Below are 26953 nucleotides of genomic sequence, written 5' to 3' on the forward strand. Positions count from 1 at the left end.
GTAGCTCCACGTGCCATCAAGAAGGTGTAGGTGCTCTTTCGGTCAATCCCCCTCAGAGGAAAGAGCCCTGGACCACAACTGGTGGGGATGCTGGACGACTCTGTCCCTCCCGTCACCCATGTCTCCTGAACTGTGTGGGGCAAGCATACAGCAAGACCCCGAGATTCAGGGCTCGCCAATCAGCTGCTGCTGGACACATTGGAACCCCAGGCAAGTGGGGGACCGCCTAACCCTTGGCATGGTTCCTGCCTTTTTTGGCAGCTGACTGGGAGCAGCAGGTCTAGTAGCAAGGGAGGATCCCCCCACAAGGTGGCTCCCCCAAAACTAGTGCTGCTGGTGCCAACCCTGCATTTGCACAGCTTGGGGATTCCTTGGGCTCCCTCGGGGCAGACAAGGGGGAGACAGGGGAGTGTCTGCTGGAATGAGCGTGGCCGTTCTCGCCTGTTGGAGACCAATTTCACAAATGATTTTTGCAACAATTAAGAAGTGTGGCGGGGTGAAATGGCGATTTCACATCCAGCAGGGAAAAGGGGGGTTCACCTGGGATCGGGGGCGGCTGCAGCTGGAGGTGGGGGGAAACTCCCCCCCTCTCATTTTCTCTTGCTCACCTTCTGGTCCCAGCCTACCCCCATAGAGACGTTAATCAGCTCCTAGGGCCTCCAGTCGCTGCTGTAGGTGCCCAGGGGTGCCAGCTGCATGTTGGGTGTTGGGTTGGGCTTGGCCTGGAAAGTTTTTCCTTCAGCTCTTCACCCCACCCTGTCTCTTTCTCCCTACTTCTTCCTCCCTCCCTCTTCTCTCTCTCCCCACCTCACCACACACACACACACACACACACACACACACACACACATCACACACTTTTCTGTCTTTCTCTGCACCCCCGCCCAGTCTGTCTCTCTGGCTCGTCCATCTCTCTTTGCTTGTTTCTCTCCCCTTGCCTTTCTGACACCTCCCGGCGGCTTCCCTCTCTTAGTCTGCTCATCTTGTCCACTGCCTCCCCCATCTCCATGGTTTCCTGAGGTATGTCAGCCCCCATTGCTCTCTGGGCTGTAACTCAGACATGAATCCCTGGGAGAGCCCTTTGGTCTTCACGGAGTGGGGCAGAGACCTTTGGGAGGGGCCCTTCTCTGCACCGCGTCTACCTCGGGCTCTCTCCAGAGGAGCATCTCCAGACCGGGCCCAGCTGGATTCCAGCACCCGCCGCTGCCCCCAGAAACCACCCCTGTGCTGGTACTCTCTGGCTACATAACTGCCCTCCCACCCCCACCTCCATCTGTCTGTACTGAGATCCCCCTGCCCCCACCACACACACATTTCTAAGGGCAACAACAGTGCTAATAGAAATTCTTCCTCCCAAGTTCCCAAATTGAACCTTCCACACCCAATTAAAATGGGAAAGAAGAACACAGGCCCAAAGATCAGGGGCCAGACCCCAGGACGGCTGGGGAAGCTGGCTTTTCTCTGGCAGCTCCCGCCCCAGAGTGTGAATGACGGGAAGTGTGGGACAACTTCGGGCCACTGCTGGGCGCCCCCCTTGCCCTGCCCCCATGTGCCCTGTGGGGAGAACACTCCCTATTTCCGACCTCTGCCACGAGCACTTTGGGGAAGCGATTGTCCAACAAATCTTCCTCTAAAGGTGGTAAGTCCACCTCGAAAACCTGGGGTTTTCGTTGCAGTGGGCCTTCTGCATTTTCAGAGGCTACTGCCAAACATACCGACGCATGGTGTTATTCAGTCTTCGAATGTTTGGTAATGGGGGGGGCGCCCTTGAACGAAGGACCCTCTGGAGGGTCACTCCAGGTCCCGGAGGCCGGGATTTTTCATTGCCACGTTGGAAGAGGCACCCCTGAAAAAAAACACCTTTTCTATACTCCCCCAGTCTTTTATTCTTATTTTTCTCTTAAGAAGTAGCTCTCTTCAGAGAGAGACCCGAAACATCTGCTGGAACCAGAATAAGAAGGAGAGGGAGACGGTGGTGTTTCCTGGGTTGACATTTTCATTTTCCCCGGAAAAATAAAATAGAGTGTGTTGGGTTCCAGTTCTCAAGGCAAACAACAACGATAATAATAATCTGGCTTCTCCCAGGCCCACCGCTGAACAGGGTTTCCCTAAGCTCCTCCTTGGGAGCTTTCTGGCTCCTGAAGTTCTGGAAAAAAGACTGTGAGGTTGATGCTTAGTGGGAGCTGCCTGGATGCCTGTCTTGCCCGCCTCGCTGCGGTGGTGGCCGGTGGCCGACTGCTGGGACGGCTGCCTCCCCCCCCCCCCGCCCCCGTTCCTGTGGACATGGCTCTCTCGCTGAATGCTTTCCCACTGGCTCTCAGAAATGCAGTCAAGACCACCTTCACCCTGTGTTCCCCCTTATCTGGAAAACTCTTTCCTCTGCCTAGTAATCCTTCTTTCCATTTCTGGTGTGGGAAAGGCACCCCGCCCCCTCCCCCCCCCAGAAGAATGCCCCTCCAATCTGGTCCCAGTGCCCTAAAGGGTGGAGGTGAGTATGTGGGCATTGGAGTGTCCATTTAGGAATGTGAGGCTCAGAGCCTGTATGTCCCTGTAGGAGAGTATAGGAGAGCGGTGAGAGCGCCTGTGCGTGTGCATGTGTGCACGTGTGCACACAGGATGCATGTACACACATGCAGATTCAAGGAGGAGGTGGTATGTGTGCAATGGGCTTGTGTTTCCTGGAACCTCTGGGAGTCTCCTCCCAAGCTCCCAGCCGCCTGAACAAAAGACCGAGTGTTGGATCGCGCTGGGCTGCCTTCTCTGGCCCCTGTAGATCACTTCTCCAAGTTCAATTTGCAGCGGGTCCAGTGTTAATGGGTTGTAGACTGCGCCCTTGGACAATTACCTTATCACAGTTGAACATCTATGGAACTGGCAAAGCATTTTCACCGAACAAATCAAAGAGGGGCGGATCGCGGGGCCAAGCGCCGGCCAAGCGCCGGCTGGCTCGCAGCTCAGGCTGCACACGGGTTCCAGGGGAGCTCCCAACCCGGACTAACTCTTTCTCTAGGCCCCCAGGCTTTTTGTGGGGTGGGGTGGGATGGGAAGGAGGATGAAAAGATCAGATGCTGCCTGATCCCCACCTCATATCAGCTTGTCGCTAAGGGGAAGCTGATGGCATTGGGCTCCTTTGGTCCGCAGGGCTAGTCCTTTCTTCTCTCCTTGGAAGCCCCTCCTCTATCATGGGCCCCCTCAGTAGGGAGGGCTCTTTGCTGGATGCAGGAGTACTCATTCTGTTTCTGTAGCCTGTGTTCCATAGTACATGCTCAAGCAATTCTCATTGGATGAATGAATGAATGAGTGATTGTAACACTCATTCGTTATCTGGTATTTGGTACTTGGATTTGGGAAAAGGTTGAGTGGCCTGGGCCTGAACCTTCTGAGGCCGGCGATTTTCCTGGTAATATTGAACCTTTGATGTGCTGCATACACACACACACACACACACACACACACACACACACTCACACCTGCTCAAACAGGACTCAAAACATGGCCCATCTGCACGATCTTAAGTAGCGGTGATGCCTAGTCTGGGTCTGCTGTCAGCCCCAGTGCTTGCCGGCTCCCTTGCTTCTTGCTTCCTCTGTAGCCAGCCCTGGGGCCACTGTGTACTCATCGCTGCGATTCTGTGGTCGGGCTCTGTGGCTGGGAGAACCCAGAGCGTGCTCCATCAAGAACGGAGTTGAATGATCATAGTACTCTTTGACCTTGGGCACCAGTATTAATACCCAGCTGTTTCTGAGTGCCTACCCGGTGCCAGGCATCTAACAACCAGCCTTTTTAATCCCCAAGCTGCGCTGTGTGGTGGATACCAGCATTGCTGTTTTATAGAGAGGGAAACGGAGACTTGGAGTCCAAGGTCAAATGGAGACCCGTTCTAAGTCTCAGTGGTAGGACAGTGGTTTTAACTTAATCCTCCTTGACCCCAAAGCCTGTCTTCTTCCTTGCTCCCATTTTTTGGCTTGCTGCCTCAGTCTCCCCTTTTGTAAACTAGATGAACCTGGCATTGATCACAGAGATGGGCACAGGCAGGCACCCAAGAGGTGGTATGGGTTGAGTGAATGAAGCCAAAACACTCTAATGACTGTAGGATGACCCAGGAATCGATGCGGTGGGGGCAGGGGACAGCAGGACCACAGAATGCTGGAACTGAGAGGGGGCCTTTGAAATGACCTTGTCCAAGGAGTTTGTGGCTTCAGGAACCCACCTTCCTCCTAGAGGCTGTGGCGAAGCCAGGAGGGCCTTTGTCTGGGCCCAGGGAGGAGGCGGCCAGTGTGGGGGTGCCAGGAGCCCCCAGTGGGTGCCAGGTCTTCATTGAAATGCATGGGTGGAAGGAAGAGGGCACCGCATATTTGTCTAGGTGCATTAAAAGCACAATCCCCATTTCCCAGAGGGAGCGGTTGGTTCATATTTATACATTTAGTCTTACAGGTGTAAAATAGGTTTCCTTTATGCTTATATAATAATTTTTCATTTGAATTTCAAGGCTTTATTCCCTTCTTTGGATTCAAGTCTTCCACCTGAACCCGATTCTCTCCATGACCATTAATTCCTTCATCATAGAAATGAATTCCATCTTATTCTCTATAGTGGCAGTTACAGCAGATCAAAAAGTGCCTCTGCAGAGGGGCTCCCCCCAGCTCCCTCCCCCCACCTGCTTCTACCACTGTGGTTTTCAGCCACCCCACCCCCACTGGGGCTGAGTTTCAGAAACCAGGGCTTGAAGCAGAAAAACTTACTCCTGTTGCTCAGGAAGGGGTGTGTGTGTGTGTGTGTGCACACGCTGTAGAAAATGCTCTTCAGTTTCAGGAAGGCAACAACAGCGACCATAATAGTGGTGACTTAGTACTTATGATGAGCCGGTCACTTGCTAGGCACTTGGCACGCACTAGTAAGTGCTGACATACATCCATGAAGTAGGTACCATCTGTAATATCTTCATATTACAGATGAGGAGACAAAAGTCCAGAAATGTGAAATAAATTGCCTAGGGTCACACAGCTAGGAGGTGGTCGGACTTAAAATTCTAAAAAATATATGTATTATGAAATGCTTCATGTAGACATCGTAACAGAACGGGCACTTAGAGAAGCCTCCCCTCCCTACCTCCTTGTCTTTCTTTATGTCCCAGAAGACGCCACAATGATGACTTGGGCACAAATCATGTCTATAAATGCTCTAGTAAGCTGAATAATAGCCCCCAAGGACATTAGGTCTTAATCCCTGGACCCTGTAAATGTTATCTTAAAATGTAAAAGGCTCTTGGGTGATAGGGCTAAGTTAACGATCTTGAGATACGGAGGTTATTTTGGATTATCTGGGTGGGCTCCAACTGCCCTCCCAGGTGTCACTGCAAGAGAGAAGAACAGGGGGACTGGACAGAGAGGGAGAAGGTGCGGTGACGGCGGAGGCAGACGGGAGTGATGTGGCCGTAAGCCAAGGAGTGCTGGCAGCCTCCGGAAGCTGGAAGGAGGAATGGAGGGCCCCTTAGCGCTCCCAGAGAGAGCACTCCCTGTGATACCTTGGTTTTGGCCCAGTGAGAGTGTGATCAGGACTTCTGGCCTCTGGAACTGTGAGAGGGTAGCTTTCTGGACTTTTTTTTTTCTTTAAAAAATATTTTATTTATTTAGTTTTATAGAGATGGGAAGGGAGGGAGAAAGAGAAGGAAAGAAACATTAATGTGTGGTTGCCTCTTGTGCATCCCCGACTGGGGACCTGGCCAGAAATCCAGGCATGTGCCCTGACTGGGAATTGAACCTGCGACCTTTGGTTTTGCAGACTTTCTGTTGTTTTAAGTCACCGAGTTTTTAGTAATTTCTCATGGCAGCCACAGAAAACTAATACATGTGCTTTTATAATTTTACTACTTGTTTTCATTAAAATATGTTGTTTTTACAGTTTATATATATGGTATCCTGTGGGCATCAGGCTGAAACTTGCTTTTCTTGCCCAACATAATGTTCTTGAGATTTGCCTTTATTGACACAGAAGGATGTTGGTTTAGAGGCAAGAAGGAATCTGATCTGCCAGGCAGATGCGTGTGATCCGGAATGGCCCCGATTCGCCTCTGCGGGATGCTCGGCCAGGAGGGAGCCGAGGTTCTTCTGGCTGCCACGTTCGGAAAGGGCAGAGCCACACCTGTGCTCCCTGGAATCCCACATGTGGGGACTCAGGTGAGCACGGCTCTGCCGTGGGCCCTGTCTCATTGGAGCCTGGGGGAAGGTGTGGGGACCTGGTGTCAAGTGAACTCAGGATCCCGTGTCTCTGAGACCTTGGAGAGCCAGGGGTTCAAAGCTGTGGAAGAGAAAGACGCCAGAACAGAACAGAACAGAGAATGTGTGTGCACACGTATGTGCATGCATGTAGCCGTGTACATGTGTGTGCATCGGTGTGGGGTCCTTGAGGAGGTAGACTCTCTGGCTCTCCCCCAGAGAATGAGTGACTGAGTGCAGGCATGGGAAGGGGGCTGGTGATCCGCCCTGTCGTACAAGTATCTGTTTATATACAGTCACTCGAGCCGATGTAAATTGTGAGGGTGCGAATGGACAGTCATATTCTGTGAATGAGGGTGCCATTGGCACCTTTGTTGAGCCCCTTCACGGTCTGCAGGGTTTTTGTGTTTGTGTTTTAAAAACCCGTTTCTTGCTTCAACATTGAGTGGTATAAGCCAGGTTATCATTACCCTCAGGTGATGGCAGATTGGGATTAGGGTGCAGAGGGGGTTTTGCTGGTGTGACGGAGCATGCGGCTGGCAGAGCTGGGGGTTACAGGCAGGCGGGTCCAGCGAGTGGGGCCCTGCAATAGGACCCCGGCTCTGCCACTCGACCGGCTCCATCTTAACCTGGGGTTCAGCCCTCCTAAGCTGGGCTGCCCGGGGCAAGTTACTTAACCTCTCTGGGGTTTTGTTTCCTCATCTAAGAAATGAGCAAAGTAACACTTGGCTGGCGAGGGATTGCCAGAGAGAAAACACGTGTCCGGGGGCCAACTCTGGGCAGGGTGCAGGAAGGGGCAGCCTTTACCACTTGTCCTCAGCCAGTGTCACTCTTGCCCTTGCTGTCCTGGGCCGCAGCCAGCATCCACCAAACACCCTCCGGGACATTTAGAGCAGCGCGCAGCCAAGCCAGTTGGCCGGCATCTACTGTCATCACCAGGGGGCTTGAGTTATCCTTTCTGGGGGCTCACTGGGGCGTGATGACCTGTGACCTGCACAGCCAGCAGGGGTAAGAGCCTAGCAGATTTGGGGTCATCTAGGACTTCTGGAAAGACCGGACTGACCACTTTCCAATCTGGGGTTTTTCATTGTGTAGGGGCCAGTAAATCAAAGGGACTGCTCCAGGCTGCAAACTTAAAAGGGCCCCAGGCTGATGGAACTTGGCAGGGAAGATGCTGATGGGGGAGGCAGTTAAGGCTTCCCTGCCTGGTTACCAAATGAATCTGATGGGAACAACGTTACACCCGAGGCGAAGAAGAACCTAGCAAAAATCAAACTGAGCAGTAAATGACAAACTGGAGGAAATGCTTTCAATATCTCTGCTGCAGAGGCTTAATGTCTTTGCTATGTAAAGAGCTCTTGCAAATCAATAAGGATGATGAACAACCCTCAGCAAAGGCCACGGACAAGGCATTTATTAAAGACATCGCAAAGGCTAGAAACATGAAACGTGGTCTCACCAGATACCTAAGACAAGCAAATAAAATGGCAAGAGACACGCTCCCCCATAAAAGCGTCAGTTGTAAGAGAGGAAGTGATACCCAGGGTTGCGGGACAATGACCGACTGTGCAGGGGTAAATTGGTCCCAGCTCCCTGAAGGGCTACCTGGAAAGTATGTTTCAAAAGCCCTGAAATGTTTACACCTGTCCTTGGGGTATTTCTTTGTCCTTCTAGGGATCTGTCACGTGTATGTGCAGAGATATACCAGTAAGTATGTTCATCACAATTTTTTTAAAGGAATGTTTTTCTTAATCCTCATCTGAGGACATGCTTATTGATTTTAGAGAGAGGGGAGGAGAGGGAAAGAGAAACATGACAGAGAGACAGACAGACAGAGAGCGAGACATCCACTGGTCACCTCTTGTATTCGCGCTGACCGGGGACCGAAACCACAACCCAGGCCCACTCCCTGACCCAGAATGGAACCCCCGACCTTCTGGTTTATGGGACGAGGCGTTGACTGTCTGAGCCACAGTGGCCAGGGCACAACTGTTTTTTAATAATAAGAAAAGCTTGAAAAACAACTTTAGCAGTAAGATATTGACAGGCATGTTTTGAAACATCTATGAGGTGGAATACTCCGGAGCCGTCACAAAGGCACGTTGTAAGAGGCGACACTTGCATGTTTCTCTGGCTCCGTGCCGGCACCATCCCGTGTGTGAGCACCGTCACACACGGTAGCTCTTCTAAACCTCGTGACAACTGTTTGAGGCAACTACAACTGTTGTATCGGTGAAAATATGAGGCACAAAGAGGCTATGTGACTGGTCCGTGGTCCCTTACCTCGTAAGTGGCATGTACCAATGTGTACTCCGGTAGTCTGAGTCCAGGGTCCGTGTTCTTCGCTGAACTACATCTCAGAATTTTTAAAGACCTGAAAAATGTTCATGAAACGTTGACTGAAGAAAGGCAGCTTCCAAAACTGCATGATCCCCTCTCAAAAAAAAAAAAAATGATACGAGCGTGTGGAAAAAACCCAAGAAGAAGGGGTACCCAGATGAGTGAGTGGACTCCCTGAGTGATCAGTGAGTCCCACCTCTTAAGGTGAGATGATGGATGATATTTACTTTCGCCTTCTTACCTCCAAGCATTTAAAAAATGTTTTTTTTTTAGAAGGAGAATTGGAGCTTGTAAAAATAAGGACACCAGAGTGAAAATCATCACAATGAAAGGAAGCAGCCTTCGGGCCGAGTTCATGCCTCAGAGCCAGATGACCCCGGCCAATGGCAAGGCAAAGAAGTGAGAGTCAGGGGTCACTCCAATGTTCCCGTAGCCCCCGTGCCATCTGAGTGTGAACTGCCTCTACCGGACAGCGACGATCGCTCCAGAAACACGCCTGTGTGGGCCGCCCGCCATGCGCCAGCCCCAGCAGGCAGCAGGACCAGAGGGCACTTTCGGAGCCTATGCGTCTGTGGAAGGCTCGGGCCACCCACCTCTGCTCGACCTTGAGTCTTGCTCCACTACCACATGCCTCTGCTCCCAGATGAGTAGAGCTTTCTTTTCGCCCTTTTATCCCAACCACTTAGGTAGTAGCTTCAGTGGCTTCAAACGCTGACCCTCGAAAGTGTGGTCCCGCACCAGTGGGATCGGCACACCTGGGGATGCGTTAGCAATGCGGCGTCTCAGGCCCCCCTCAGATTTGCAAAATCAGAAACTCTGGGTGGGTAGCAGCGAACTGTTTTAACAAGCCTTCCAGATGATTCTGATGCTCGCTTGAGTAGAAGAGGCCCTAAATCAGAGGGACCGTCCGTGTAGAGGTCTCGAGGGCTAGAGGCATTTGTCATTTTCTCGGGTGCCCCCCCCCCAACGTGGCTGGCTCTGCTAAACGCATTTTTGAAACCCTGAAAACAAGCTCTGGGAAATGAGTTAGTCTGTTCTGTCCTCCCCTCCCCCCCCTCAGAATGCTGCTGACGGCTGATTAATGGGGAATGACTCTCCAAAGATTTCTTTACATATATTAGGTTAGGAAAGGCTTTGAAAACTTTTTGTGCCAATTGTGCCCGCAAAGACTCCCTTCCTTGGCTCTCCTTGGGGATGGAGAAGTTGTCTCCTTGAAATTTAGACAATGACCTCTGTCGCTGCACCTCTCCGGGCAGTGGCCGGGCCTCCCACTTGGGCTCCAGCACGGAGCCACTAGATGACCTTGGACAAGTCACTTCCCCTGCAGGCTGCCTGTGCTCCTCTGTTAAATGTGGGCCCAGGTGGTTTGCAAGCTTCCCTCCATGATTTCAAACCTGGAAATTCTCTTCCATCCCGGATTTCCAGAGCTGGGCACTGATAAGACAGTTCATGGAGGAGTTTTTCACATTTTAGGGATGGAATCTATGGAGCCGTAGGAGACAAGGTGTTGTGCGTGTGTGTGTGTGTGTGGGGGGCGAGTCTGGGCCCTAAAGGTCGAGGTAGCCAAGTGCAGATAAAAGCAGCAGATTTTGGGTTTCTTCATCTCGGGGAGGATGCTGACTAAAAAGCGTGGGCTGATACTGTTTTGTGGGGAGTGGCAAACTGTGGGCCATTCTGACGCTCTCTCTGAAGGGCAAACGTTTTCCACGTGCTCACGGACACCCGTGGTTTTACATTAGAGCTGGGAGTCTACACTGAAGCAGAGCTTCCTTGGAACACACCGGGAGGCCTTTACATTTATGAAGGGAGGCCTTCAGAGGTGAATTCTTTATCTTCCCTTCAAGTGAAAAGCAAACCCTAGCGGGGGGGTCCAACCCATGGCCCAGATGGCTGTGAGTGTGGCCCAACACCAAATCATAAATTTACTTAAAAATCTTTTTCTTTGCGCATCAGTTTTCATTAGTGTTTGTGTTTCACGTGTGGCCCAAGACAACCCTTCTTGTTCCGGTGCGGCCCAGAGACGCCAAAAGGCTGGACACCCCCGCCCTAGAGGGTGGGAGAGGGCAGCGGAGATCCAGCTGAACTGAACCTCCCACTTTGTGAGCCGAGGGAGATTTGGACCTTCCGGAACCTGAGGTGGGTGTGCGTGGGTATGGGGGCTGAGCCAGTTGCTCCCCCGGGTGGGTGCGCAGGGGTGTGGGGGCTGATCCCACCGCTCCCAATCGCAAGAGGCCTCATCAGTTCATGTCCAAGGCCATGGCATGGAAGAGGCTGAGAAGTGGGCACCCACATTTTGTTGGTGGGCCACATCCAAGGTTGGCAAGGAAAAAAGCATCCTACCTCGTCTGCTTCAGCTGGGTGGTGTCCCCTGGCCCCCTTACCTGCCTCTGGGTCACGTGTCCATCAGTTCACATCTGGCTATGGCTCACTGTTCCCGTGGTCTCTGCCCAGTAAGGGGAGACTCGATACAATCTAGGCCCACCCAGCCCAGGGATCCAGGGATCCCAATTTCCTGTGGTCAACTCCACCGGGGGAAACAGTTTAGAATTCACCCCTTGTGGTCCTATGTAGATACCAACTGTCATTCCCAAGCCATAGAGCTCAGAGTCTTAATCTTCACCCCATCTGATACTCCAGGGTTCAGATCCTCTGACACTCCGGCTGTGTGTTCCTGGGCGGCTCAGTTCACCCCTCCGTTATGGGGATGCCAAGAACGTCTCCCCTCAGGGACTGATGGAAGATTAAACGAGGCGATGTATGAAACGCACTTAGCCGAGTGGCTGACACTTTGTAGCTGCACGATAGATGCTTATTATTATTACAGACTCTTCACAAAGGTCTGCTGGTTCTGATGGGGTAACGTGGACACAAAAATGAGAAACAGTTCCAAGGGGCTTGCACTGGAATCCTGACTCTGCCATTTCCCAGCTGTGTGGCTTTGGGCAGGAGGCCACACCTGTTTGAGCCTCTGTCTCCTCAAGGGCCCAGTGGCCTCTGCCTCAGAGGGCTGTCCAGGTAGATGAATAATCAGCCAGAGCCACCACAAACCCCAGGCAGAACAGGGAGCCCCGAGGACTTCCAGTCTGAACCTACCTTGCTATTTGAATCTCTATTTGTTTTCACTGGTGGCTCAATCGGCTCGCCCAGGGACACACGGCAGCTTCGGGTATGGAATCGGTGGACGCCTGCCTGTACTTAGATCTCAAAGGAAGCTCCTGACCCTGAGACAAAACTATCCCGGGTGCAACCAGACGATGGAGAGAAACGGGGTTCTCTGCAGGGAGGCCCTGTGTCCCCTGAAGCCCCACTGCCTCTCTAGGGCCGGCTTTTCTCTGCGGCTCTCGGCCGGCCGTGGCAGCGTCTCTGGGAGGTGGCCAGGCGCAGCCTGCCTGCAGCTCAGAAGCTTCTCTGCCTGTGATCTGGATTCCCCTCCGTGGCTGCAGCGAGGCATAGAGCAAAGAGGCAGTGAGGCCGTGGGCAGGCTGGAAGCCATTTCAAAGGGAAGCCTGGTTCTTGATACAGTCCCTGAAAATATGTGAAAGGAAAATAGTTTTCGACTCCTAAAAGCAGCACTCACTCTTGGCAAAGTATGTAGCAGAAATGAAGAAGACTGCCCATCCCAGAGCCGTCCGCTGCATTCGCAATGGTATTGTGGGTTCGTGGGCCCTTTCACTCCATCTGTAGGAAAACAGACCTTCACGCCCTTAGTTTCTGTTCGTTAGTTTGCAGGTGGCCTATGCAGTAGCTACAGTGTCCCGTCCTGTGGACATAGCACAGTTTCATTAGCTGTTCCCACCAGAGACTCTGGTTGCTTTCCCCTCCCCCCAGGACAGATAATGCCGCGACGAGCCCCTGGCACACCTGTTATGTAAAAGCCCCAGGGGACAGTGAGGCCCAGCAGGCATCCCTTTCCCGTCACTCCGAGTGGGACCCAGGCTCACTTTGGCTCTGAATGCCTGCGGTCAGATCCTTCCAAGAAAGGACATTCCCGCTTCTATTAATTGGGCAATTTGGAAACCTGGGCTTGAGTAAAAATATTATTTTTCCCAGTCATTCTCAAATTGCATATTCGCCCAGTGAGAGCAGCCAGTTGAAGCGAGGGAAAAGAAAACAAAACCCCAAACTTTGAACCAGCTGTGCCGTGTTGTGTAGACAAAATAACCCTTTGACGGACCGGCCAGCTCAGCTTTTTGACCTGTTGGTTCTCGCCAAGGTCAGCAAGACTTCAGCTGTTCCGACGGTTTGCGCTTTGGCTTGTTTGCTTCTTCTTCTTTGGGTTGGTTGGTTGTGCAAAGTGTATTTCAATATCAGATAAAATGAAAAGGAGGACAGAGATGCTCATATACGCCGGGCCCAGCACAGTCAGACTGGCTCTGCCTTTTCCTCCTCTTCTTCCCTCCCTCCCTCCCTCCCTCCCTCCCTCCCTCCCTCCCTCCCTCCTTCCTTCCTTCCTTCCTTCCATCCATCCGTCAAAAAAACTTGTGGAAAAATACTCCTACATAACACCCTGTTTTAACCACCTTAAATTGTACGGAAGAAATGGTGGCACCCACGGTGTGGGGCAGCTGTCACCACCATCTGGTTCCAGGATGTGCTCTGCGCTCCGAAAGGAACCGGGAACCCCTTCCTCCCCCGACCCAGCCCGAACAGCCGCTCGTTTCCTCTCTGCCTCTGTGCAGTTGCCTCTTCGAGTATTTTCCTATAAAGGGACTCAGACGAGAGGCGCCCTTTGGTGTCTGGCCTCTCCCGCTCAGCGCTAATGTTTTCCTGGTTCATCCACGTGGCAGCGTGCTCCTTCTTGTGCCGGCTGATACTCCATCGTGCGGACAGACTGCCTTGGACATACAGAGTCTGGCGTGGACATCAGGCCGTGGCGGAGCAGAGGGAAGGGGCGTGGCGGTGATGGGGCGGGCTGAAAACATGGGAGGCCAGTGTCCCGTGTGCCGATGGTCTGGGTCACTTGGCCTGTGTAGGCCGCAGAATGAACAAAACTGGCGTTTGGATGAGGACACCAAAGTGGATCACCCAAACTGGTTGGGGATGTTGGGTTTCCTCATCTTTAAAAAATAAACAGAGTCATTTTTTAAAGGGTAGCTGAGGACTAATTGGTTAATTCAGACAATGAATTGCATTATTGTTATTCCCTAGCTAGGCAGATCAGTGTGATCTATTTCCTCCTCGACTCTTCATTTTCGTCGTGTGTAAGTCCCAGCGCCACTATTTACTCAGGGGTCACCTGGCCGAACATGTTTCCTCACCTGCTTGTCTCCTACAACTGTGGAAAGGGTGGAATAAGGTATAAATGCAACCGCAAATCATACAAAACTTTTAAAAATCACTTAAAAAAAACGGGTTAGGTTATGTTTGGTTTATATACCCAGTTATCCCTGTAACAGTAAAACGTGATTCAAATAAGCTAAAAATCCCGTGGGCCTATTGAACACAAGATAAAAGAAGATACAGAGTAATTGAAAATGGCTGTGAGGGTAGGAGTAGAATCAGCAACTGGCTGAGAGAAACTATATATATAGTCAACTGAGTATAAACAGTGCTCTGAGCTTCCTACTGGCCACAGCAAAAAGGGAAAGCAAGAGTGTTTTATCAGTCTGATGCATGGTCTCTCAACCTGAGTACCACTGACTTGTTAGGCTGGGTACTTCTCTGTTGCGGGGGCCATCCCGTGCACTGCAGGGTGTTTAGCAGCATCGCTAACCTCTGTTCCCTAGATGCCAAGGCACCTTCCCCCTCCTCCCCTGCTCAGTTGTAACAACAGACTCTCTGGACATTACCCATTCTGGGGCCCCTTCTTGGGGACCAGTGATCTAATGAAAGGAAGCAAACCTTGACATGGGGTCTTCAGATAAAGAATTGGACAATGTGACCTCCAAGGCCTTCAGGGTCAAGTCTCAAAGTCCAAAGACACACCTTGTCTTAGCCTGTGTTATTCCCAGTCCATGAAGACATGAGACCAGCTCCGGGGGCTTCCGTCACGCTAGTCTTCCCCGGGTGACATAACTGTTCCTTGCAGCCCACGGCCGCTTCCTCAGTCAAGCGCAGTGTCGGGTGCCGGCTGAGCACCTCGGGTGCGCCTCACGGGCTTTATCTCACAGAAGCCTGGGATCCTGCCCTTTCTTGTCATGTCATCCCATTTTACAGATGGGGACACTGAGTCTGCTGAGGTTCTGCTGCTCACCGAATGCCACACTCGAGTGGCATTTGCACCAGGGTCTCCTGGTCCCTGTACTTTTTACCCTCTAGTGGGCAGCGGCCAAGGATGCACCTCGACATCCCACCGTGCACAGGACAGCCCCCACGTCCCGGAATTATCAGTCCCAGGTGTCGATGGCATCGAGGTGGAGAGCCATGGCCCCAGACGGTGGGCCGGCGGGAGGAGAGGTGGTGGGATGTGGGGTCTGGAGGAGGAGGTGGTGGGTGAGCGAGATGATGGAGTTGGTGGGCAGGTGGTGCCTCCACACTGGGCGGGGTGGCCTCCCCCACGCCCCCTCCCCAGCTCCTGGACTGGAGACCCAGACCTGGGTCTGTCCACATTTCTGCTGATAGCGGTGCAGGCAGCAACCGCCCTAGGAGGCTTTAACATTCTGGATGCGTTCCTTTCTCTTTAGTCCGTGAGGGAAAGTTGGAAGATACATGTACAATCTCAGACCTGCAGGACCATCGAGACGGTTTTTCCGAGAGTCCTGGGAGGGATCTGGGGTCGGGCGGGGTGGGGCACAGGCACCGCCACTGCCGGCTGCCGACAGGGCTTACTGGGCCTGCGGGGCCACTGCGCTGGCTGCCCCCCCTCCGGCTCCTTGGCCCACGACGGCGACGAGGACAGGAAGAGTCCCCAGCCCACGGTGTTGTTGCGAGGGCTCTGCAAGATGGCACACGTGACCGCACGGTGCTGGCGCCGGTCAGCTCTCATCACCTGTTAACGCGTGTCATTGCTGTTGTCCCAGTTGGGAGTGTCCCTCGGTGTGGTCCAGCCCAACCCCTCGGCTGACTGGTGGGGGAAGAGGGAGGCTCAGAGAGGCAGCCGCCCGCTGGACAACCCCTGTCAGCGAGAGGACACGCAGGGCTCGGCCTCCCAGCCCGGCGCTCGGGGCCCCACGCCTGGGGCTCGCTCTGGGCCCATCCTGGACAGAGCAGGAATTTCCTCCTGAGCTTGGAGACACCTTCCCCAGCCTTTCCCTCCCTGAACCAATTTGTAATTAGTGGCTTGTGGCCCGCTCCCCGCCTCCGTGGCAGACTTGCTAAACCTGTATGAGAAGCTGCCGTACGCAGGGCAGCTGGCCGGGGGAACAGCCTCTCTGTTCCGGCCCCTTTGTCCCTTTGCTCCTGTGGGAGGGAGGGGGAGGATGGGCCAGCTCCCCACCCGGCCTCCCCAGCTCTTTCCTGCTGGCCAGTAATCCACCTTGTCTAGGCTGCAATTTGCGGTTGGTGCTGAGGCATTCTGGGGGCTGGTGCCCCGCTGGGGGAGGTGGGGGGATGGGAGGGGCAGGGGCTCCCATTTGAAGAATTCGGGAGGTGCTGGGGGCACAGCGGCTGGGATGGAGGAGGACAGAGGTGGGTCCCAGGCCCAGCTGGGAGGTTCCCCACTCCCTCCCAGAAGCCCCGTGGGTGATGCCACCGCAGCCGGAGTTCCGGGAGTTGGGGCGTCTTTGCCACAGCTGCTGACTTTGGCAAAAAAGAAATCCTCCTACTTAACATGCCCTCCTTCCAGATAGACTGGGGGGGGGTGAAGTGCGCCGTGGAAAGGGAAGACAATCTCGTTGCTAATGCACCATGAAGTACAATAAATATTCTGCTGACAGACTCCAAACCCGGAAAACAATTCTGAAACCCTAAAAAATAATAATAATAAAGAAAAAGAGCCCAAACCTTCCTGAAGCCTCATTCTTCTTCGGTAAAATTTTATTAAGATGGGAGGTGAAGTCACGCTCCCTCCTTGCATCCGCTCCCCCACCCCACCTCTCTTGGGTCAAGCTCATCCTCTTGCACCGAGAACTCCTTCCTGATTTCACCGGTTTGAGATCAGAGCACCTGGCAAGTGGGTAGGGACGCGGTGCCCTTGTCCAGAACCCTCCTCACAGACTGAGGCCGTTGCAGAGCCACCCAAATAAATACATTCCAGTCCCTGCCTCTCCCCGCACCCCACACGCACACCTGGCTTCAAAACCGGCTTCCTTTTTTCATTAAATCTGAGAGTCGCACGGAAGGAATGACCTGGCTACTTCAATTAAAATGTTCTCCTTTCAAATCACAAGGTTCCATTTCCTTCGGAGGTGGTAGGATCTTGCAGGAGTGAGGTGGGGTTTAAGATGCGGGGCTGCATTTGAATGTTTGGTCTTGATAGGAGATAGGGACCAGCATGGAAAATCATCTTTATCACCCCAATATGGAAGGTAAGGCGTGTGGCCTGGGCCGGCATACCAAGCGGCCCGTGAGCCCTCCTTATCGTAATCCCAGGAGCGGCGCCCCCCCTCGCTGTCACCTCTGCTATTCCAGCCAAGTGTCAGCTGTCTTCCCTTCTGTGGGGAGCCAGATAGCACCGAGCTAGGCTGGCACAGCGGGCTTAATAAGAAGTGGAAATTGCTCCCAAGGAAAGTTTCCGAGGAATTAACTTCTGATGGGTGGAGGCGGTGGGAGGGCAGAGGGAGGGAGGGAGGGAGGGAGCAGGAGGAGGAAGATGAGGAGCTGAGTGAGGACATGGAGAATGCCAGCTGCATCTGAGGAGGGAGTGGGGGGGTGCTTTGGATGGACCCAGAAGGAACGTGTTGCTCTGGGGAAGACAGGTGGGCCAGCAGCAGTGCCCCTTAGGCCCTAGAGAGGCCCAGTTGGACAAGGGGGTGCCTCTGAGTCTCTCCCTCCGGGTGCCCGTTGTGCCGGACAGGCTGGGCTGCGTGTCTGTCCCAGAGCGCGTGTGGCTGGGTCAGAGGGAGCTTTGGCCTGATGCCTCTGGATTTCTCTTCTCTGAGCGTCCTGGCCACTCCCAGGCTGTTGAAGTGTAAGCTTCCCCTCCCTGTGCAGGGGGATCTACAAACCACTGCCTTCCATCCCTGATTGGAAAACATTTCTTGAGTACCTACTACTTTCCTGGTGCCATTCCAGGCCCTGCACCCCCCGGGAGGGAGTAGGAGGGTCCCCATGAGCCTGCAAAGTCAGGGCCAGTGGAAATAAGCACCATCCTGTACACACACACACACACATACACACAGACCAAGAGAGCACGAAGCCCTGAAGAATCAGGCGTTGCCATGGATGACGGAGCAGCCTCGAGACCTCGGGCAAATGCCTCCTCCCCAGGCTTCAGACTCACCACCTGCAAAATGAGGATGCAAACCCCATGTTTCTCGGGAGGTGAGTTAGCCGTGAAAGGATAGTGTTCAGCACAGAGCCCAGTTTGTAGTAAATGCCCAGTACAGCTCTGTTCAGGTTCATGGTCAGCCAGGAAAAGTGGAAGGTCTGAGTAGGAGAACTTGGGAAGGAAGCTGGGGTGTCTCCTCTGAGCATCTGCTGAGCACGTATGAGAAACGGCTGGAGCCAGACCTCCCGGACGTGACGCCTGGCTCACCTGCCTGTCAGCTGTGGGAGCTGGGGAGACCACTTGTCCTCTGGCCTCAGTTTCCTCATCTGGAGAGGGGGGATATGAGCAGCTACGTTACAGAGTCGTGGTGAGGATTAGAACGTGACTCCTAGCTACAATTAACTAGGAGCTCTTCTTATCAAAGAGTCTGATACCCATTTGACCCTCTGCCCGGGGCGTCGGTGTTTGGGATGGGAGCAGGGGAGGAGCTCGGGCCGGGAGTGAGGTCCCTGGCTTCCTCCCTGGTGGACACCCCATCTCCCATGTAGAAGCTATAGGGCCACCAGGGGGAAGAGGGGCAGGTGTAGTGCCTCATGGGTCTGGCGATTTGCAGGGACTTTCAGGACAGCTAATGAGGCAAGACACCCAGAGAGGGTGTCTGGACTCCCTAAGGCCACACAGCAAGCTGGAAGGACTCAGGCCCAAGCCCACAGCTCCTGCCTGCCCCAGCCTGGTCCCAGCAGGGGCACCTGGAAGGGGTGGGGTGGGGAAAAGAGCCTCCCAGCTTCAGGGGGGCCAGAGCGGTCATCCTGGAGTACCTGGGTGCTAACACCATCTCATCTCCCATTTCATGCTCCTACGTCCCAGGGCTCTCTCTGCTAGGATTTCAAAGCCCTGAAGGTGACGAGGCCGTTAACTGAGAAATCTCCTTCCTGCCTGCTGGGAGAAGTGGGTGTTCTGTGCAAGGTGCTGAGGAGTTAACCTCAGTTGGTTCCCTCTGATTCAGCCCTCCAGAGTTGCCGGGCGGTGCTGGGATTTGTCAGGTCATGGTCAGTGCTGGCCGGGAGGTCGGGACGTCAGGACAGGGCTGCTGGGGAGGCTGAGCACAGCCCTGTTCTCCGACTGAGCAGATTTAGCCACAACTTCACTTCCCGATTTTCAGGTCAGCCCCGTTGCTTCAGGAACCCATATTCCCATTTCACAGCAGGGGAGGCCCCTGACTGCCATAAGGTCTCACAGCAAGCAAGGAGGAAGGCTGCAACTTAACCCCAGCCGCCGCTCTGTCACCAGGCACAGGTGGTCTCGGAAGGGAGCAGGGACAGGGTGTCTGGCCTCCTGCCAGCGTGCCATGTGACTCAGGGCTGTCACTGACCATCTCTGAGTGGGACTCTGAAAGATGACCTTCAGGGGTAAGGGTCAAGGTCTTAGGTTTAGTGGTTGCTTCCAGATTCGAAGGGGTCGCTCTGCCCCTGAGGGAGCTGGGTGCGAGAGGAGGGTGGCACACACATTTGTGCATTCATTCATTCATTCATTCATTCATTCATATATTCATCATTCTTTGTGCTCCCTCTGCATAGGGTAGAGGTTAACGGGCTGCTGGGGTTCAGATACATTTCCTATGTGCTGTTGGGCAACTGACTCCATCTCTAAGCCTCAGTCTCCACCTAGTGTTGCTCATTCATTTGTTCTGCACCCGGATGCTGAGCACCTGTGCTGGCCCAGGCGCTGGTCCCAGCCTGGGGACTGGCCGCCAGGCCCGTGTGGCCCGGTGGGGAGGCAGACACACACACAGAGGTCGGTCTGTGACCATTAGGAGAAGGGTGTACTCACAGGGTGCAGGATGGTTGGAATTAGACCAGATAATCCACAGAGGACGCTTCCCGTGGGGCTGGGTGCATGAACAGTGTTGAATTAGTGTTACTGAGGATTTCCACGTGCTGGGCCCTACCCCGGGGGCTGGGGACATGGGACACTCACACGGCTGGGGCGGGCAGGGCGCTTGGTCAGCGTGACTCTGAGAGGCTGCCTGCCCACCGAGAAGTGAGGCAGAAGCAGCATCTCCTGGTGGCAGGGTGGCTCTGCCCTGCCACCCGTCCCCTCCACCCTGACCAGAGCGGGAGGGACTGAACCCCCACAGCGCCCTTTGGGAGCTGCAGTCTTCCCAGCCAGGGCTGTGGGGAAGGGAGGAACAGATGTGGAAACTGGGGCCCAGAGGGGTGATGGGACTCGCTCCAGGTCACAAGACCAGGCTTTGACTGTTCCTGAGAGCCACCGGCCACCCCATCACGGAGACCACAGGGGTTTGGGATACGCCCAGAGAGCTGGGGTCTGCATTAGAGACGGCTGGGCTTCCACACTTTGTGGACAAGAACTGTGTCCCGTGTGTTCCTCCCAGTCTCTGTTCACCGCACAGCTCGGGGTTGCGGGTGAGTAGAGCTTGGGTGGAGAGACACAGCCTGTGGGTTTGCGTTACCCCCACCTGTTTCAATGCCAAAGGAGGGTGGGAAGTGGGGAGTGGGGTGTGCCCCATCCACATAGAGCAGCGAGGAATAGCAAGGAAAAAAAAAGCAGGATGCCCTGTTCAATTTGCATTTCAGATAAGCAGTGCATCTTTTTTTAGTATAAATGTGTCTCGGGTACGGTCCTGTGTCTGTATGTGCTAATCCCGTGGGCAGGGTGGAAAGGGCGGCCGGGCAGTGGAGCCTCCTCTTGGCCTTGGTTTCCCTGTTTGTCCAGGGGGTCTTTTTACTAACACAGGGTAGGGGTCTCCAAAGGACTTTGGGGGGAGTGGTTTGGGGTGTGCACACGACCATTACCTTCCTTTGCTCCCCACTCTGCATTTCCCTCCCAGCCCCGGATCAGACATTGCCCTGTGGGGAGGGCAAGGACAAGCTGGGGCCATGGAGTGAGCCAGACTCGCATTCCTCTGACTCCTGGCTCTGCTACTTTTGAGCTGAGTCACTTCTGTCCAGCCCTCAGTTTCCTCGTCTGTACAATGGGCACAATCATAAACCATCCGATGGGGAGGCTTCGATGCAACAGTGGGGGAGCAACACGCTTGTATCTAACCAGTGTTGCTGACCCTGAATGAGGCAGGTGGGGACAGTGGGAGCCCAGACTATTATGGGGGACTCCAGACCCCCAATTCCATGCTCTCTTACTCAGGATTTTCTCCAAAGAAGGTGGGGACCATTATGGCGCCTTAGCACTGGGAGGCTCTCTGGGGGATCACTACCCTAGTCTTGACCTTCTCCTGGGGAATGAGACCCAGACACGCCACGTGGCCTCCACAGCAGGTTCCTACCTGGCCGGGGCCTGAAGCCAGGCTTCCTGAATCCCTGTGCTCGAGGTCTGCTCCCCCACAGTGTTACGGCTTGAAACTTAAGTTAAACATTTCTTTCTGGAGGCAGAAGTTCATTCTGCGTGAGGCATTACAGAGGGTGGGGAAAGGGTGGCGCAGGGGTGGGGCCAGGGATGGAGAACAGGCCGGATGCAGCAACAAGTGGAAACAGGAACAGGAAGTGCGGGGCGTGCGACCTCTGCACACCTGTCTTCCAGGGGCCTGGGTCCCTGCTCCCAACGGGGGTGGGGAGGCCTGAAAATAGCAATGAGTACCAACCCAGGTGTCCTGTGCCAAAGTCGCTGGGTGTCTCACGAGCTTTGCTGTGTTACCTCAGACAAACGTCTTCCCCAGTCTGGTTTTCCAGGAGAAGGCAGGGTGGGTCTGCTTGGCTCCCAGGATCTGGAAAACAGATGCAAAGGCGAGAGGGCTGTGCTCACTGACTTGCCTGGCCAGGCCTTACCTGTCCCTGTGTCCTCCTCTCTGTCTCCCGAGTCCTCGGTGGCATCTTCTGGTCTTCATCTCCCCAGTGGCTCTCTCTTTTGTCTGTTTGTCTCTCTGCCTCCTACCTCTGCCTCCCTCTCTCCTTTCTGGCTACTCCTCTTTCTCCCCTTCCTGTCTTTTCCCCTCCTTCCCTCTCTTCTTTCTCCCTGTCACTTCCGCTGCTGCGTCTGTTTGTCCCCAAACCACTTTTCCTGCAGGGAGACACTGGAAGGCCCTGGCTCCAAACCGGTGCCACCCTAATCTTCCCAGCAGACTCCCCAAAATGTAATTTATGAGCAAAGGTCTCCCAGCTTCTCTATCCTGCAGCCTGGGCAGGACTCCTAGCCACTGACCAAACTGGGGAGTGGGTGGGGGTAACAGGAGTGGGGACGGCGGCTGGCTTCCCTGGGTCATCTCAAATTCTGCTCCATTTGCCCATCAGCCGGGAAATAGACCCAGACCCGAATGGGGATTCTCCCTGCATAAACCAACTCCAGCTTTGGGTTCATGAAACGCAGTGGTCCCTGAGGCAGCACCAGATTCCCCCACTGCAGCCCGTGTGAAGCTCCAGGAAGAAGGGACCTCATGGAGGCCATGGGATTAGGCCAAGGAATCCATTCATTCATGTTTGCATCCATTCATCCATGTATGTATTTGTTCATGCATGCATCCATTCATTTATCCATGCATGCATTCATTCATGTTTACTGAGCACCTCTGTGTGCCACCTGCCAGTCATGGGAGCTGAGAATACAATTTGGAGCATAAAGAGACCAGTTTCTGTTCTTCTCTGGGCTGGCAGCTGGTGGGAGAGAGAGAGGACCCCAACAGTTACTTAGGAGGATGTTAAACGGGTTCCCTTTAGATCTGAGCCAAAGGAGAGGTACTCCGAGCCTTGTATCAGGGGGTTTGACTTGGTCTGTGGAGGGAGGCATGTGAGGAGCCGTTCCCTTTATTCTGAGTGAACAACAAATGATAATGCCACTGATTGTTTATAAAGACAGGCAGTCACACAGTTTCTCCTTTGCCATCACTTTCGATCCTGTTTTCATTTTATGTGGGTGGACTTTAGATACCGGTCCACCAGCTGAAGTGATGGGGTTCTGGTGGCCCCTAAAAGGGTGGAGAAGTAGGCTCACAACTCTCTCTTCTCATCCTCAGAAGGGCTGATCACCTGCTGGACTCATAAACCAAGACACGTGTAAAGGCACTTTCCCCACTTCCTCCGCCCCAGCACTGTTTCAGGTTCAGGGAGGAAGACCACGGTCCATGAGGAGGCCAGTCTCCGCCACTGGAGGATTTCGGGGCCCCAATGCGCCCCTCTGTGGACCTCATTCTCACCTGTGAAAAGGACTACCAGCTCCATGGGATGATCCCGCAGAATTTGCTGTGTCACGTGAAGCAACCGATGTGAATGGCAATTATGTCTTGGGAACCTTGGGATAATCACCACACTCACTGACATGATCCCTATAAGTCCCTGGGAGGCGAGGGCTGGGGGAAGGTTCAACTCCCTTCTCTCTGGATCTGAAAAGTCCCAGCTCCGGAAGTGCCACGCTGCCTCCTCGGCAGAGCAATGCTGCCACCTACTGGTCATCTCATGCCTCTCTCTTTTGCAAGTGGGGCTCGAGCCAGACTTGAGATCTGCCCCCCCAGGAGTCCCTTTATTATCTCCTCCTCTTCTCCACCCCCTCAAAGCTCCTGATGATCAGGGCTTTCCTATCTGGTTACTGGAAGGCAAATATTGCAGTAGGGAAAGGAGGGCATGAGGATACAGGGTCCCTGCCCTTAGACAGAACATTGGCCCGCAAGCCCCTTGTTGCCTTCTGCCCTTGAATTTGGCCTGGCTGAGACTCTGTCAGGGTGGCTGAAAGCAGGGGCCTGAGGCTCCTGGACCTAAGCTGGACTTCCACAGCCCCATGTCTATCAGTGTCAAAGGCAAGAAACCGAGTCTGTTTCTACTGCCTGACTTCCTGCGGTCTATTCTCTATGGCCTTCAGAGCGATCTGTTTAAAAGGTCAGATTAGGTGAGCCATCCACTCGACATCTTATAGTGGCTTTCATTCCACTCAGAGTGAGCTGAAGACAGTGCATCTTGGCCAGGCTGGCCCTCCCTGCCCATGTTTACCTGTCCCACCTCACCTGCCCTTTGCTTGCTCTGCTCCAGCCACAGTGACTGGCCCCCTTGCCATTCCTCAAAAAGTCATTCACTCTCCTGCCCCAGGGCCTTTGCACTTGCAGCCCCCTCTGCTCAGAACGCTCTTACCCGAGACATCCACCTGGCCCGATCCTGTGCTGTTGAGCGCTCTGCTTAAATGCCACTTGTTCAGAGACACCCGCCCTAACTAAACCGGTGGCCTCCCCACTTTTCTTCCTCTCTTCTACTTTACTTCCTTCATAGGACTCACAATATGCTATAAACGTGTGTGTTTATGTGGGACCTGGGGGAAGACACAGCCTTCCCCTTTGGAAGTTTCCTGGTCCGGTGAGCACATATCACGCAGGTCCTTCGAGGGTTCCCAGTCTGACGGGGAGGAACAGCTTCTGCCTGCGAGGAGGCAGCCAGTGCCTTGTTGGGGGTGGGAGCTGTCTCCCCTCATACGTAGCTCCTGCTGGGATGGCCCGACAGGATGCCAAAGTGAATGGGCACCACCAGACAGCAATTTTTATAGTTTCCCACTGGATTTTCTGCAAAAGGTAGATAAAACTCCTGCCTCCCAATTCCCTCTTCAGCAAAACTGCAATTCAGAGAATGCAGACTCAAAAATAACACACAAAGCCTGTCCCAGAGCAGCTATAATACTGAGGTATAAAAGCCACGTGGGTCACAGACACCGTGCAGGAGGATGGGATGGTAAGATGCCACCAGAGACTCAGAAAACAGGAGCAGAAACATACTTCCCCCTGAAGGGGTGACCGTGCTGTCGCTCACAAATCACAGGAGCAGGAGGTGTTGCCTACAACTCAGCAGACCGAGAGAGCCTAACTTTTTCCCCAGCCTTGTAGCAGCAAGGGAGCTGGACACCAGCAATAGGAGGATGTTGTGAGACAGCAGAGCTCTGCCTATGAGAGCTGACCGAGGAAAGAAAGCACGAGGCAGGATTTTATACTGTGCTGAGCTGTGCTGCCCTGCTGGTACCAGGCTGTCCTGACACCAAGTCAACTATCATAGAATTCAGTGAGTACAGGGCCCACCGGGTCCACCTGGAGCAAGTTCAAGATGCAGATGGACTGCAGAGAGTACCACAGGGCAGACCTGCCGGTGCATTGATGGTGATCACCTTTGGAAGGGAGACCAACACAAGGGTGGGGAGTGAGGGGGCCGATGCAAGTGTGCGCCCTAGTTCTGTTGATGGTTTCAGAAAAAACGGTGCATCAGAGGAGAAATGGGGGGCAGGATGGGAGGAGGGGGAGTGTGTTTGCTGGATCAAAGAGCATCCTTCAAAGTTGACAAGTCAAAAACGAAGTGTAAAAACGTGTAACAGCACACAGGAAATCACTAAGAAAGGGAACTTTAATGCCTAAAATGGGGATGGTCGAGGAAAGCGAGAGGGGCTGGGCAAGAATCAGAAACACTAAATTTTCTCATTTTCTGAGAAATGGTGGACCAAGGATATCATATAAAGTTACAGTAACACACCAAAGCATTAAACTCCTTGTGTAGTAGAAGTACCGCATACAAAAGCAAAGAGAACAAACCACATAGTCAAATACTTGAAAATCCATAGAAACAGGAAGAAAGTTAAGCAATACACCGTGATAGACCCCAGGTATTGAAAGGTCAGTATGTGTAAACGGGCTTCATTTGCCAAGTAAAAGAAAAATAAAATCCGGATTGGATTCCCAAACCAAATCCACCCCTACGCTCCATGTGAGGGCGATTCCGCACCGAGGGATTCGGGGTGGGTGAGAATTGAAGCCGAGCGCAGGTGTAGCAGGCAAATGCAAATATAGATTAGTACTGTAGCATGATCGTAATATCAGATGATGAGGAGTTCAGACTGAAAAAGTATTTAACGAGACAGAGAAAGGCACTGGAGGATGTATGGGCGTGTGATTCACAGTGGAGATGAGACTTATGGACACACAGGCCCGACATAACAGTCAGTGCCTTATAAAGGAGAAGCTACGTGAGGCCCAATGGGAAACGCGTTTCGCTTTCCTTCTTACAAGACAGAAGGCGGACATACAAAATGTTCACAAGGTGACGAACGGCTCATCCTCTGCCTGCCTGTTAGGACAGTGTCCCGACCTGGCACTCCACTTCGGGCACACATTCCTGTGTTATTGAGGATAAAAGATCTAACTCATAGGGTCTATCACAGCATTTTACTTAACTTTTCCCCTGTTTTTATGGATTTTCAAGTATTTTTCTAGGGGGTTTGTTCTCTTTGCTTTTGCATGCAGTTCTACTAACCAAGGAGTTTAATGCTTTGGTGTGTTGTTTTAATTTTCTATAATATTCGTGGTCCACCATTTCTGAGAAAGTGAGAAAATTTAGTGTTCCTGATTCTTGTCCAGCCCTCTCTCGCTTTCCTCCACCCTTTTAGGCATTAAAATTCCCTTTCTTAGTGATTTCCTGTGTCCTGTTACATGTATTTCCACTTCTTTTTTGAAAAACACCCCAAAATGCTTTGGCTTGAAGAACACAGAAGTCTAACTCTCTCACAGGCGGACATTGTGAGGTGAGCGGCTTAGCTGGGGGGCAGCTCTGCTCCAGAGACGTCTTTAGGAAGCCAGACGCTTTCCAGCACGTTTCTCTGCTCCCTCATAGGCCACTGCCATGGTTTGCTCGGTTGACACTGGGTCACTGTGGGCTCCAGAGAGAGGGAAGGGGAAGGGAATGTGGAAGGGGTCCTCACAGACCTCCATCACAGGCCATTGGTGAGGACTCAGCATGCTGTGGCCTTGTCTAGCTGCAAGGGAGGCTGGGAAAGGTAGTTTCACCATGTGCCCAGGGAGAAGGGAAGAATGGATCTGAGCAGACCACCGGTGGAGTAGAAAGGAGTACCAGTCCTTCAGAAACCAACAGGGTTTTATCTGCCGAAGTTCACATACACACACCCTAGGCCCAGGCAAGCTGCTTGCAGGAGGGCCCAACAGAAATGAGCTCATATTTGCACTGAAAGACATGGTCTGGAATGTTCATTTACAGCAGCCTGGTTCCTAGTGGCATGGACCTGGAGACAACCCAGATATCCATCAGCTGTAGAACACTTAGACACTCTGTGACATGGTCACATGGGGGAACACTACACGGTAGTGGAA

The sequence above is a fragment of the Artibeus jamaicensis genome, unplaced genomic scaffold, assembly GCF_021234435.1.
Source record: "Artibeus jamaicensis isolate MK-2021 breed Jamaican fruit bat unplaced genomic scaffold, CSHL_Jam_final scaffold_847, whole genome shotgun sequence".
NCBI classification, from domain to species: Eukaryota; Metazoa; Chordata; class Mammalia; order Chiroptera; family Phyllostomidae; genus Artibeus; species Artibeus jamaicensis.